Here is a 12321-nt window from a genome sequence, read left to right as displayed (position 1 = left end):
AAAAAAAAAAGAAAAGCAAAATTCAATAGAGCAGCAGACACAAATGCTGGCGAGGTTGCTCCTATCCCTTTTTACAGTCGCTGTGTCAATCTATCTTGTTAGGAAGGGGTCTTCCTCTCTTTCTTTGACCCTATCTAGTTTTCCAGCATGATGTCCTTTTCCAATGACTGGTCCCTTTTGATAGTGCGCCCAAAGTATGTGAGATGAAGTTTTACCATCCTTGCCTCAAAGGAGCACCCTGTTTTCACTATCTCCAAGACAGACTTATTTGTTCTGTTGGCAGTCCATGCTCTTCAACAGCACCTGTTGATTTTTCTTCTGATATCCTTATCCACTTTCAGATGCATAGCATGTAATTTAAAAGATCATCTTGATTTTATATTTGGATTAGGTGCACTTTAGTTTTTAATCTAATATCCTTATTCTTTAGAACTTTGGGGAGGTCCTTGCGAGCATATTTTCTCATTGCAAAGGGGCTTTTGGTTTCTATTCTATATTTCCATTTATTGACTCTTACCATTGGTGTTGATTGTGGATCTAAAGAAAATGAAATAATTGGTAACTGCAGTCATTCCATCTATCATAACATTGCCTATCTAGTGGTGGAGATTTTTGTTTTCTGCATTTTGAGATGTAACCCATATTAAAGTCTTTAATATCTTCTATACTAAGTATGACATAAAGTCACTCTGAATTAGAGCTGACTTGACTGCATCAAACAACAGCATCTAACATCAAATCAATTCCGAAACTGTAAATCTAAATGGGAGGAGACTGCTCTCCTTTATCCTGCAGAGCCACTGATGGATTTGAACAACGTTAAGATTAGCAGTGTATTCTCTAGACAATGCCACCAGACCTGCTTTTTATCAGAACTAGAGTAGAAACGTGATTTATTATTCAAAATCTAAAGATATGTGTTTTAGTTATTACTAGTTTAGTCTTTTTGTTTTCGTCATTGGCTATCTTTTGTATAAACCAGAAGCTATAAACTCAAGCAGACAAACTTTATTTCAGTCCTTAACAACATAAAGCTGCACTGGTGTACCTGAACTGTCCCTCACTGTGTTATAACATCAGCGCTCCTTGATGGTTGCTGCAGAGAAGACTTTTGCCCCCATGTATGTGACTCCTTCAGCACTGTTGTTTTCTCCATTACTTCTAGGTCACTCTTAAGTAACTGGGAATTATTCTGCTGCTCCCAGACAAATGTTTACATGGATGTATCCTACAGCTACTTCTTCTCTGAGATTGATCCTTCCCAGGACATTACCAGGACAATAGATAATCAATCACCTTTGCTCTTGCACCCATCAGAGCACCACTGCCGACTTGACTCCAGGAGATCAGAGTTCACTATCTTGAGACATCCTGATAGATATTCTCATTATTTCCTCCCTGACTCTGTTCCCTTCCTCTCACATTGTTTTAAAGATCAAAGGTGTATATGGGAAAAATGTCTTCTTAGTTTTATTTAAGATATTTTAGCTATGTCTTAATTCCCCCCCCCCCCCCATTTCTCTAACATTCTAGACTTGCTATGCATCCAAGAGAAAAGAAAAAGAATTGAAGCCTTTGAGCTGTAGTGTTGGAGAAGAACACTGAATATCCCATTGATGGTCAAGAAAATGAACAACTATGTCTTGGAGAGGGTGCAGTCAGCAAGGAAGACCCTCAACCAGATGGACTGATATGTTGACAGCTGCAACGGGCTCTTGTGCATCAGGAAGTGTGAGGACGATGCAGGATAGAACAGGGTTCAGATCTTTTCTTCATAGGGTCACTATGATTGTATTCAACTCGATGGCATCTAACAACAACAATACTCTAGACCACTTGTCTTCAACTCGGGGATAATTATTCTCCCCAGAGGACACTGGGAATCTCTGGAGATATTTTTTACTATAACAACTAGGGAAGAAGAAATATATTATTGTCACCTTGTGGATGGAACTTGTTGAACACACCTCCAGTGTATGAGGCAACCTTCTCCCACTTCCCTCCAAAATTAAGTAACAGTGTTTTACTGCTAAATAAGATTTTTTTTTAAAAAATTATGTTATTATTTTGTGTGCATGTGTACCGTCAAATCAGATCTGACTGGTACAGGAGGAGATTGTCCTTCCTTCTCCAGCAGAGCACCTGTTGGATTCGAACCGTGTGACTCTGGGATTGCAGTGCAGCTTCTTGCCGCTAGGTCACCAGAGCTCCCCTTAAATAACTTCTTCAGTGACCAATTATTTCAAAAGTTGATGGTCAGACATAATCCCTAGTCTGTCTTAGTCTCCATGCTCTACTAAAATTTGCCAACAAAAGTGACCTTCCTTGTATTTGACAGTGGCATTTTTTTCCAGGATCACAGCTACACACCAGCCACCACAGTACAAGCTGAAAGACAAGTGGTGGAAGAAAAGGCATTTTATTATATGTGTTGTTGGTGGTGTTGTTGTTATGTGCCGTTGAGTCGCTTGCAACTCATAGCGACCTTATGTACAACAGCCCTAAACCCTGCTCTATCCTCTGCCAATCACATTGCCTCTGACACACCCATCCCGATTACCCCAGTCACCAAATCAATCCATCTCATAGAGGGTCTTCCCCTCCTGTGCTGTCCCTCCACCCTCCCAAGCTTGATGTCCCTCTCCAAGGACCTGTCCCTCCTTACAACATGTCCAAAGTATGTCAGACGAAGCCCCAGAATCCTTGCCTCCAAGGAGTAGCCTGGTTTAACCCTCTCAAGGATGAATCTGTTTGTTTTCTTGGCAGTCCATGGTACATTCAATACTCTTCTCCAGCACCACAGCTTAAAGGCATCAATTCTCCTTCTATCCTTCCTAGTCACTGTCCAGTTCTCTGATGCATAACAAGTGATTGCAAAGACCATAGCCTGTATCAGATGCGCCTTAGTCTCCAGAGTACACCATTGCTCTTTAGTACCCTGAAAAGGTCCCTAACAGCAGACATTCCCATCACAATACATCTTTTAATTTCCTGGCTACTGGTGACAAGAGCATAATAAATTATTGAGAAGATTGCAAAGAATTCCAGAACACTTAATTTATTATTCAGAACCTGTACACAAAGCAGTCATTTGAACAGAACAAGGGCATACGGACTGCTTTAAGATCAGGAAAGATGTGTCAGCGTTAAAGAATTTCATCATGTTTTTTGATCTGTTTACTGACCAAATAATCTCGGAAACAATTATATGAAGAAGACTGTGGAATCAGGAGTGAAAGAAGAGTCATCAATAGTCTGTGACAGATGGTATATACAAACTCACCTGCAAAAAAAGAGAGAATTGAAATACTTATTGATGAAGCTCATAATTTTCAGTATGTATATACCTCAGTTTTCCAATGTTGGACAAAGGCTTAAAGATGATTATCTCTGAAATAAATTCCATTGAATTTTGTCTTGTTGATTATCTCATTTTTTTTCCCCACCTAGCTCTTATACTGCTTTCTTTTCTAAATTCTCTACTAGATGACAATCCTCATAATTCAGTCCAGGTTGACCTTCCTTGTTTTGGGCATGACTTCTGCCTTCAGAGAATATGTAATCTCTTCATTTATTTTTGTTAAAAAGTATATTAGCTCAGATAGTTCATTATGTATTATTCTTTTTTACAGTGTTTTCTGATTTTAATTTTAGTGCATTACTGGAACATAAGACATGTGACTCTCTTCCTGTGTGTCCACGCATACCTGTCTACTGCAGCCATTTGAAAGGAATAGCTGAGGGTACTCCTTTCCTTAATGCCGTAGAGAAATAGAAGCAGGAATAAGGGAAATGGTGGTTTAATAAATAATGTTCTCTGTGCCATTTCTATAGACATTTACCGGTGAGTTATGATGATGATGATGATGATGATGATGATGATAATAATAGTTATTGTTAACTATTAAGAAAATATTAATCCAGCTATTAACTGAATTCTATTTATAAGCTCTATTATGTTAAACAGAAATTTTACTTGCTTAAACTATTCCAACAAATATGGGTCATTGGTGTAGGTTTTAATTATACTCAATCACTAACTCATTGTCATCAAGTCAGAACTGACTTAACTGGCATAACCTTGCTTGATAAAAGGAGGACCTGAAGTGCTTGCTGCAGAAAGTCAAGGACTGCAACATTCAGTATGGAGAATCATCATCAGAATCAAGAAAATAAAGATTCTCATCACTGGGACAATAGGTAGCATCATGATAGACTGTGAAGAGATTGAGATTGTTGACAGCTTCAGTTTGCTTGACTCCACATCAACACTCTTGCTACCAACAGCCAGGATATAAAAAAGACAAATTACATTGGGAAAATCTGCTGTCAGGGTCAACTCCAGAGTACCAAAAACCAAGGATGTCAGTCTAGAGACCAAGGTACACCTGATTCAGGCCATTGTCTTCTCACTTACTTGCTATGTATCAGAAAGCTGGAAAATGACGAAGGATGATTAAAGAAGAATCAATGACTTTGACTTGTGCTGCTGGAGAAGAGTAGTGAATATACCATGGATTGCTAATAGAACAAATAGGTCCATCATGGATAGATAGGGTGAAACCAGGATTATCCTTGGAGGCAAGGATTCTGAAGCTTCTTCTGACATACTTTAGGCATGTTTCAAGGAAGGACAAGTCTTTGGGAAGGGACATCATTCTTGGAAGAGTGGAGGGACAGTTCAGGACAGGAAGACCCTGGATGAGATGGATTAACTCAATGACAAGGGAAATGGGGATAGGTGTGTCAGAGACAATAAGGTTGACTCAGGATAGAGTAGGGTTTAGAGCTGTTATACATAGATTGCTGTGAGTCGCAGCCAACAGCACACAGCAACAATGAACAACAAGAGCAGATTTATGGGAGATTGTAAATAACAGGGGAGGAGATCTCCTGCTTTATCCTATTGAACTGCTGGTTGATTTGAACAGCAAGGGAGGTGCTGCCTTTGGATTTGCACCACAGCACCCTATAGACCATTTGCCACCAGAACTCTCTCATTTAATTGCAGGATAATGAATAACAAAAAGACTGTATATTCGATTTTTTTTATATGTTCCAATATGGACAACACATTTGACATTTGAAAAAACATAGCTCAAGTCTTCTCTTGATTTTTTTCTCTCTCTCCCTTGTTTGAAAAAGAAATGTTTTCTTAAAATATGGTCTTAATGGAAATGACATTTATCATTTTAGCAATCTTCCTCTTTAGTTATTCTTTAAATGGACATATTTGGCAAAAGACAGCTTGTAATGCAATTTCTAGTTAATATTAAAATCTTTCCTAGGTGATCAAAAGTTTTTGTTGTGGTTGTGTGTCATTGAGTTGCTAGTGACTCATGTTGTTGTTGTTTATTCCCTTTGAGTCAAGAATGACTCATTACAACCCTATGAACAAAAGGCCTGAAGCCCCTCTACAACTACCAACATTTATCAAAGTTCATAGAGTTTCTGGAGGTATGTTATTTAGGAGGTGGATGCCACTCCTGTTTCCAAACCTGTCATAGTAGGTTATTGTTTTTATATGCCATTGAGTCGCTGGCGATGTATAGTGACCTCTTATGTACAGCAGCTCTGAACACTTCCCTGTCCTGAACTAGTATCACTAACTTCGACACATCAACCCCCATCACCCCAGTTACTGTATAAATCCTGGATCTGTCTCCCTGTCCTGCGCTGTCTGTGCACCATTCTGAACATGATGTCCTTCTCCAAGGACTGATCTCTCCTGGCCACGTGTCCAAAATAAGTGAAGCAGAGCTTCAAATTCCTAGCCTCTAAGGAAAGACTTGGCTTCATCCTCTTCAAGACAGTTCATAGATACAAGAATTCTGAAATCTTTTCTATCCGGTGCCAACCTTATTGTCTCTGACCCATCTGCCCTCATTATGCTAGTAACTGAGTCAATCCATCTAATCTAGTTTTTTCCTCTCTTAAGCTGTCCCTCTACCATCCCAAGCATGATGTCCCTCTTCAAGGACTGGTCCCTTCTTGCAACATGTCCGAAGTATGTCTGACAAAGCTTCAGAATCCTTGCTTCCGAAAAGCACCCTGGTTTCACCCTCTCAAGGACCAACCTTTGTTCTCCTAGCAGTCTATAGTATATTCAATACTCTTCTCCAGCACCACAGCTTAAAGGCATCAATTCTCCTTCTATTATCCCTAGTCATTGTCCAGCTTTCTGATGCATAGCAAGTAATTGCAAAGACAATGGCCTGGATCAGGTGCACCTTAGTCTCCAGACTGACATTGTTGTTCTTCAGTACTCTTGAGAGGTCCTTGACAGCAGATTTTCCTAATGAAATTGGTCTTTTAATTTCCTGGCTGCTAGTACCAAGAGGATTGATTATGGAGCCAAGCAAACTAAAGCTGCTAATAATCTCAATCTCTTCACCATCTATTATGATGCTGCCAACCGGCCCAGTGGTAAGAATCTTTGTTTTCTTGATGTTGAGCTTCAATCCATATTGAAAGCTGTAGTCCTCGATCTTCAGAAGCAAGTGCTTCAGGTCCTCCTCAGTTTCAGCAAACAGGACTGTGTGATCTGCATAACGCATATTGTTGATGAATCTTCTTCCAATCCTGATGTCACATTACTCTTCATAGAGCTCAGCCTCCAAAATGATCTGTTTGCATATAAATTGAAAAGGTCTTCCTGATTTTGAACCATGCAGTGTTTCCTTGCTCTGTTATCATGACTTCTTCCTGATCCAAATATGGGTTTTGCATAAGTACAATCAAGTGTTCTGAGATTCCCATTCTTCCCAGAGTCAGCCACAGTTTCTTGTGATCCACAGAGTCAAATATGCCTTTTCATAGTCAATGGGACACGACAGACATGCCTCTGGTACGCTATGCCTTCAGCCAAGATCCATCTAACATTAACTGTATTATCCCTAATCTCTCGGCCTCGTGGCACCAGGATTAGAGGAAGATTCATCAACAATGTTCATTAACACAACTCTGTTTACTGAAACTGAGAAGGACCTGAAGCACTTGCTGCAGAAGATCAAGGACTGCAGCTTTCAATATGGATTGAAGCTCAACATCAAGAAAACAAAGATTCTCAGCACTGGGCCTGTTGGCAGCATCATCATGATAGATGGTGAAGATATTGGGATTGTTAACAGCTTTAGGTTGCTTGGCTCCAAAATCAACAGTTTTGGTACCAGCAGTCAGGAAATTAAAAGACAAAGTCTGCTGTCAGAGACCTCTCCAAAGTACTGAAGAGCAACGATGTCATTCTGGAGACCAAAGTGCACCTGATCCAGGCCATAGTCTTTGTAATTACTTGGTATGCATCAGAAAGCTGGACAATGACTAGAGATGATAGACGAAGAATTGATGCCTTTGAGCCATGGTGCAGGAGAAGATTATTGAATACACCATGGAGTTCCAGAATAGACAGGTTCATCCTACAGAGGATGAAACCAGGCTGCTCCTTAGAGGCAAGAATTCTGAGGCTTTGTCTGACTTTAGGCATTTTGCAAGGAGGTACCAGCCCTTGAAGAGGGACGTCTTACTTGGGAAGGTGGAAGGACAGCATAAGAGAGGAAGACCTTCTATGAGATGGATTGATTCAGTGACTTAGGCAATAGAGTTAGATCTGCCAGATTGGCACAGGATAGAGCAGGGTTTAGGGCTGTTGTATATAGGGTTGCTATGAGTTGCAGGCAACTCAATGGCACATAATAACAAAACCACCACAAAAAAAAATAAATAAAAAAATTAAAAAAACCAAACAAAACCCCAAACCACCACACCACAGCCTTTTCAAAATCCAGCCTGTACTTCTGGCAGTTCTCTGCTGAATGGTGTTCTAGTAATTTTTGGTTAATTTTCAGCAGAATTTTGCTTGCATGTGATATTAATTATATTGTTCAATAATTTCAGCACTCATTTGATTCACCTTTCTTTGGGATGGAAACAAATATGTATCTTTTCCAGTCAATTGGCCCTGTAGTTGTCCTCCAGATTTCTGGTCACAACTTGGTGAGTGTATCTAGGGTAGGATCTGTTTGTTGAAGTACGGCAATTGGTATGCTATCTATTCCTGGGGTTTTATTTTTTGCCAGTTCTTTCAGAGCAGATTGAACTTCTTCCTTCATTATCTCAAGCTCTTGCTCATATGTTTTTTTCATGAAATTCTTTTTTGTTTGCCAATTCCCTTTGGTACAGTGATTCTTTCTATCTTCTTTTAATGTTTCCTGGATCATTTAATATTCTGCCCAAAGCATCCTTTATTATGGCAACTCAAGGCTTAAATTTGTTCTTCAGTTCCTTCAGCTTTAGAAATGGCAAGCCAATTTAGTCCTTTTGATTTCCTGACTCAGCACATTTCATTATAATACACTGCTTTGTCTTCCTGTGCTGCTCTTTGAAATCTGTTCAGCTCCTTAATTTCTTGATTTCTTCCCTTTGATTTGGCTTCTCGGTGCTCTAGTGCAAAATTCAGCGTCTCATCTGACATCCCTCTTGGTCTTTTCTTCCTCCTCTCTCTTTGTAATGACCTTTTGTATTCTTCATGGATGATAATCTTGATATCTTCTCACAGCTCATCTGGTCTTCGCTCATTAGAGTTCAAGGCCTCAAACCTGTTTCTGAGATGGTTTTGAAATTCAAGTGGGATAGACTCAAGGTCAAACTTAGGTTACTGTAGATTTGATTTCAATTTCTATAACTTCAGCTTGAACTTACATATGAGTAGTTAGTGGTCTATTCTTCAATCAGGACCTGACCTAGTTTTCACAGCTGATATTGAGCTTCTCCAGCAATTCTTTCCACAGATGTAATCCATCTCATTCCTATGCAGGTGAAACCCATGTACTAAAAGTACTTGGGTTAAAATGCTATTTTAATGATTTTTTTTTGTCAAGCAGCCTGTGATAAAATTTCTTCTTCAGATTTTAAATGGACCCTTTGAAAGGAAAATGCATTTGTAAGTTTTAATTTTGATATTAACTCATGCAAGCTTACATAATGTATTTTTATTTTTCTAGTGACAGAAGGAGACCTTAAATCCAGGCTTGCTGACTGGGACTTCGTTGAGATTTAGAGCAGGAGATTTACCTTTCCTCTGATGTTCTAAGGAAGCAGATACAAATTGTTTCCCAGGAAGAAAACTGAAAATCTCCAACAGGGGACTTTTTGAAGAGTTTTTCCATTTGCTCTGAATATTCTCTGTGTTTTGATACACTGAGTAAGGAATGTTGATGAGACATGAGGCAGAACAGCTTGTTCCTCCACAGCTATTTTGACTTTGCAATGCTGGCAGTAGTTAATAAAAAAAAAAAGAAAAAGGTTTAGTGTGTTAACTAAGCAAACACATGGGGCTTGGAAGAAGGCTAGGGAACAGTTAGGCTATTCTTGGTATCAAGAACCCTATTGCTTAGGAACTTTTAATTCTAGCTCATGAATGCATAGTACGCAGAGTTCTACATGTCTCTAGATGTCCTTTGACTTCAGGGGTGTTAATAGAAACAAATGGTGTTGCTAATGAAGTAAAATTCAAGTTGAATTTAATCATTAAATTTCCATACAAGGAAGATGACTTAGAAGAAGAGACACTTCAAAGGATTCAGAATGTGACTATAAAAAGAAAATTAAATAAAAGAGTTGTCCATGCTGCTTTAGATGTTAACACATATGGATTATCTTGAAGAAAAGGAATGTCACTGATGAAGTTTGTTATGATAGGGATACAGTCTGGCATTTTCGAATGCAGATGATAAGCTGGGCTTCGGTGCTCTTGTTGCTGTTCTTCACAGAAGTGGCCATGTGCTGGCTCTAAAGGAATTTAACAGGAATGGAGAGTTCTCAGTGTCTTCTCTTATGCTCTCGCCTTCTGCCACGAGAAGAACAAGCTACAGGAAGTCATGACTGTTTTTTTAAAATTTTTTTCCCCCTTGGGTCACAGAATCAGAGATAACAAGGAATCAACCAGAATATAATGCTAAAATGAGCCTCGTTGAGTTCAGAAAATCTACTAGCAGCCTGAAAACCTATGAAGGGGATGATTTTTTTTTAATCACTGAGATTTACTGATTATTTCTTATGCAGCACTATCACAGCAAACCTTGGTTAATATTATTTTATTGTTAATTGTTATCCAGTTGGTTCTGACTCAAGGTGACCCCAAGTATTAGAGAAGGAACCATTGTGTGTTGCTACTCCATATTGATGGTCATTAGCATGTTTGCTAATGGCTTATCTTAGGCTGGATGGTCTAGAAATTAAAAATCACGTATGTAGGCAATGAAATAGAGGAAATCCTCCTATCAAGTAAATTTCTGTTCATGGCAACTCTCTACTGGGTTTCAGAGGCTGCAAATCTTTAAGTGGGGAGACTGCTCTATTTATTCCACAGTGTGCATGGTAGATTTGTGATTGGTAGATTTGAACTGCTGACTTTTCTGTTAGTAGCAAGAACATGTAATGCACTATTCCACCAGTACTCATTAATAGAGAATAGATATGTATATATGCACATACATACATATATACACATATGTAAGTACATATGTTCTTGATGTTGTATACTGTGAAGTCAGAACTGACCCCTAGCTGACCATCTGGTGGGTTTTCAGAAGCAGTTAACTGCATGGAAGGAGATGACCCACCCTTCTCCTTCGGAGCAGCTGGTGGATTTGAGCTGTTTGCCTTTGGGATAGTAGTGCAGCTTCTTTTGTTTTGTTTTAAGGAGCTCTGGTGCTTTGAATGTACCATCGGCTTTGTAGAAGAAAGATGGACAGTCTCTTCCTGTGTGATTTGCTGCCTCTTAAATCTTCTGGGAGAGGGTCAGTTATGAGTCAGCTCTGATTTGGCAGCAAACAATAATAATACATACATATATAAATAGGTAGATATGAAGATACAGATATATATCTATCTGTATCTTAATATCTATTTCTATATATAAATATACATATATATATTTGTATCTTCATGTCTAACTATTATCTATCTATCTATCATCTATCATCTATCTATATCTTCATATCTACCTATCAGTGCCTGATCCAGGCCATAGTCCTTGGAATTACTTGCTATGCATAAGAAAGCTGGACAATGACTAGTAATGATAGAAGAATTGATGCTTTTGAGCTGTAGTGTTGGAGAAGAATATTGAATATACCATGGACTGCCAGGAGAACAAACATATTCATCTTAGACCAGGTGAGACCATGCTGCTCTTTGAAAGCAAGGATTCTGAAATTTGATCAGACACACTTTGGACATGTTGCAAGGCAGGACCAGTCCTTGGAGAGGGACGTTATGTTTGGGAGGGTAGAGGGACATTGACCCAAGATAGAGCAGGGTTTAGGGCGACAGTATACACATACACATGCACATACACATACACATACACATACACATACACATACACATACACATACACATACACATACACATATATAGTTAGAGAGAGAGAGACACTGTTCTTTTTGTGTTGTTAAGTCAGAACAGACTCTATCAAGGGGCTTTTTTCAGAGATTGTAAATCACATAGAAGGAGATTGTCGATTTTTCAACTGTAGGGCAGTTGGTGGATTTGACTACAGTGGGCCTAGTGGACTGAAAGTGATGCTACCAAGTCAAAGGTGGTGACTCTAATCCGCAGCCCTGAGGCCTGACTTTAATTGTTTTTGGTGAAACATTCTTTTAGGTTGTATAGCCCTGATGTCTCCACTTGCCATACAGAGGTAACTTGTGGTCATTGTGAAGCTGAACACTGTGACACTGATGTGTCAAATGTGATAATGGTTACCCATGGTGGACAGGGTTTGGTGGTGCTCCCCAGTTTAAACAAGCTTGGAAGTAGGAGTGGCATCCATTTCCATAAATAGCTTGCCTCGGGAAACCCTATGAACCTAGACAAAGGATGAAAGTCACGCAAGTGTCAAGGACTTTTGTTCATAGGGTCGCTATGAGTACCCTATGACTCGATGGCACTTAACAACAACAGCAACTTTTGGGTTTGCATTGCAACCTCTTACCACTAGGACATCACACTAGTGATAGATAGATAGATAGATAGATGGGTTCTGATTATAAGGAGCTCTGTTGATGTAGTCCATTGGGAGTTGAAGGGTGACTTAATAAGTTGTTGCTGTTGGGTGCCATTGAGTCAGCTATGACTCACAGTGACCCCATGACTAGAGCTGAATCCTACCCTTATCATCATCATCTTGATATATTTAAACCCATTGCTAAGGCCAGTGTGTCAGTAAATCTTATTGAGAGTCTTCTTCTCCTTAGATATAAATTTGTTGTTGTTATGTGCCGTCGAGTCACTTGTGACTCATAGTGACCCTGTGTACAA

Source organism: Elephantulus edwardii, unplaced genomic scaffold (genome assembly GCF_000299155.1).
Source record: "Elephantulus edwardii isolate Elephantulus edwardi_28Jun2011 unplaced genomic scaffold, EleEdw1.0 scaffold00042, whole genome shotgun sequence".
Classification (NCBI taxonomy): Eukaryota; Metazoa; Chordata; class Mammalia; order Macroscelidea; family Macroscelididae; genus Elephantulus; species Elephantulus edwardii.
Note: the sequence above shows the minus strand (reverse complement) of the source record.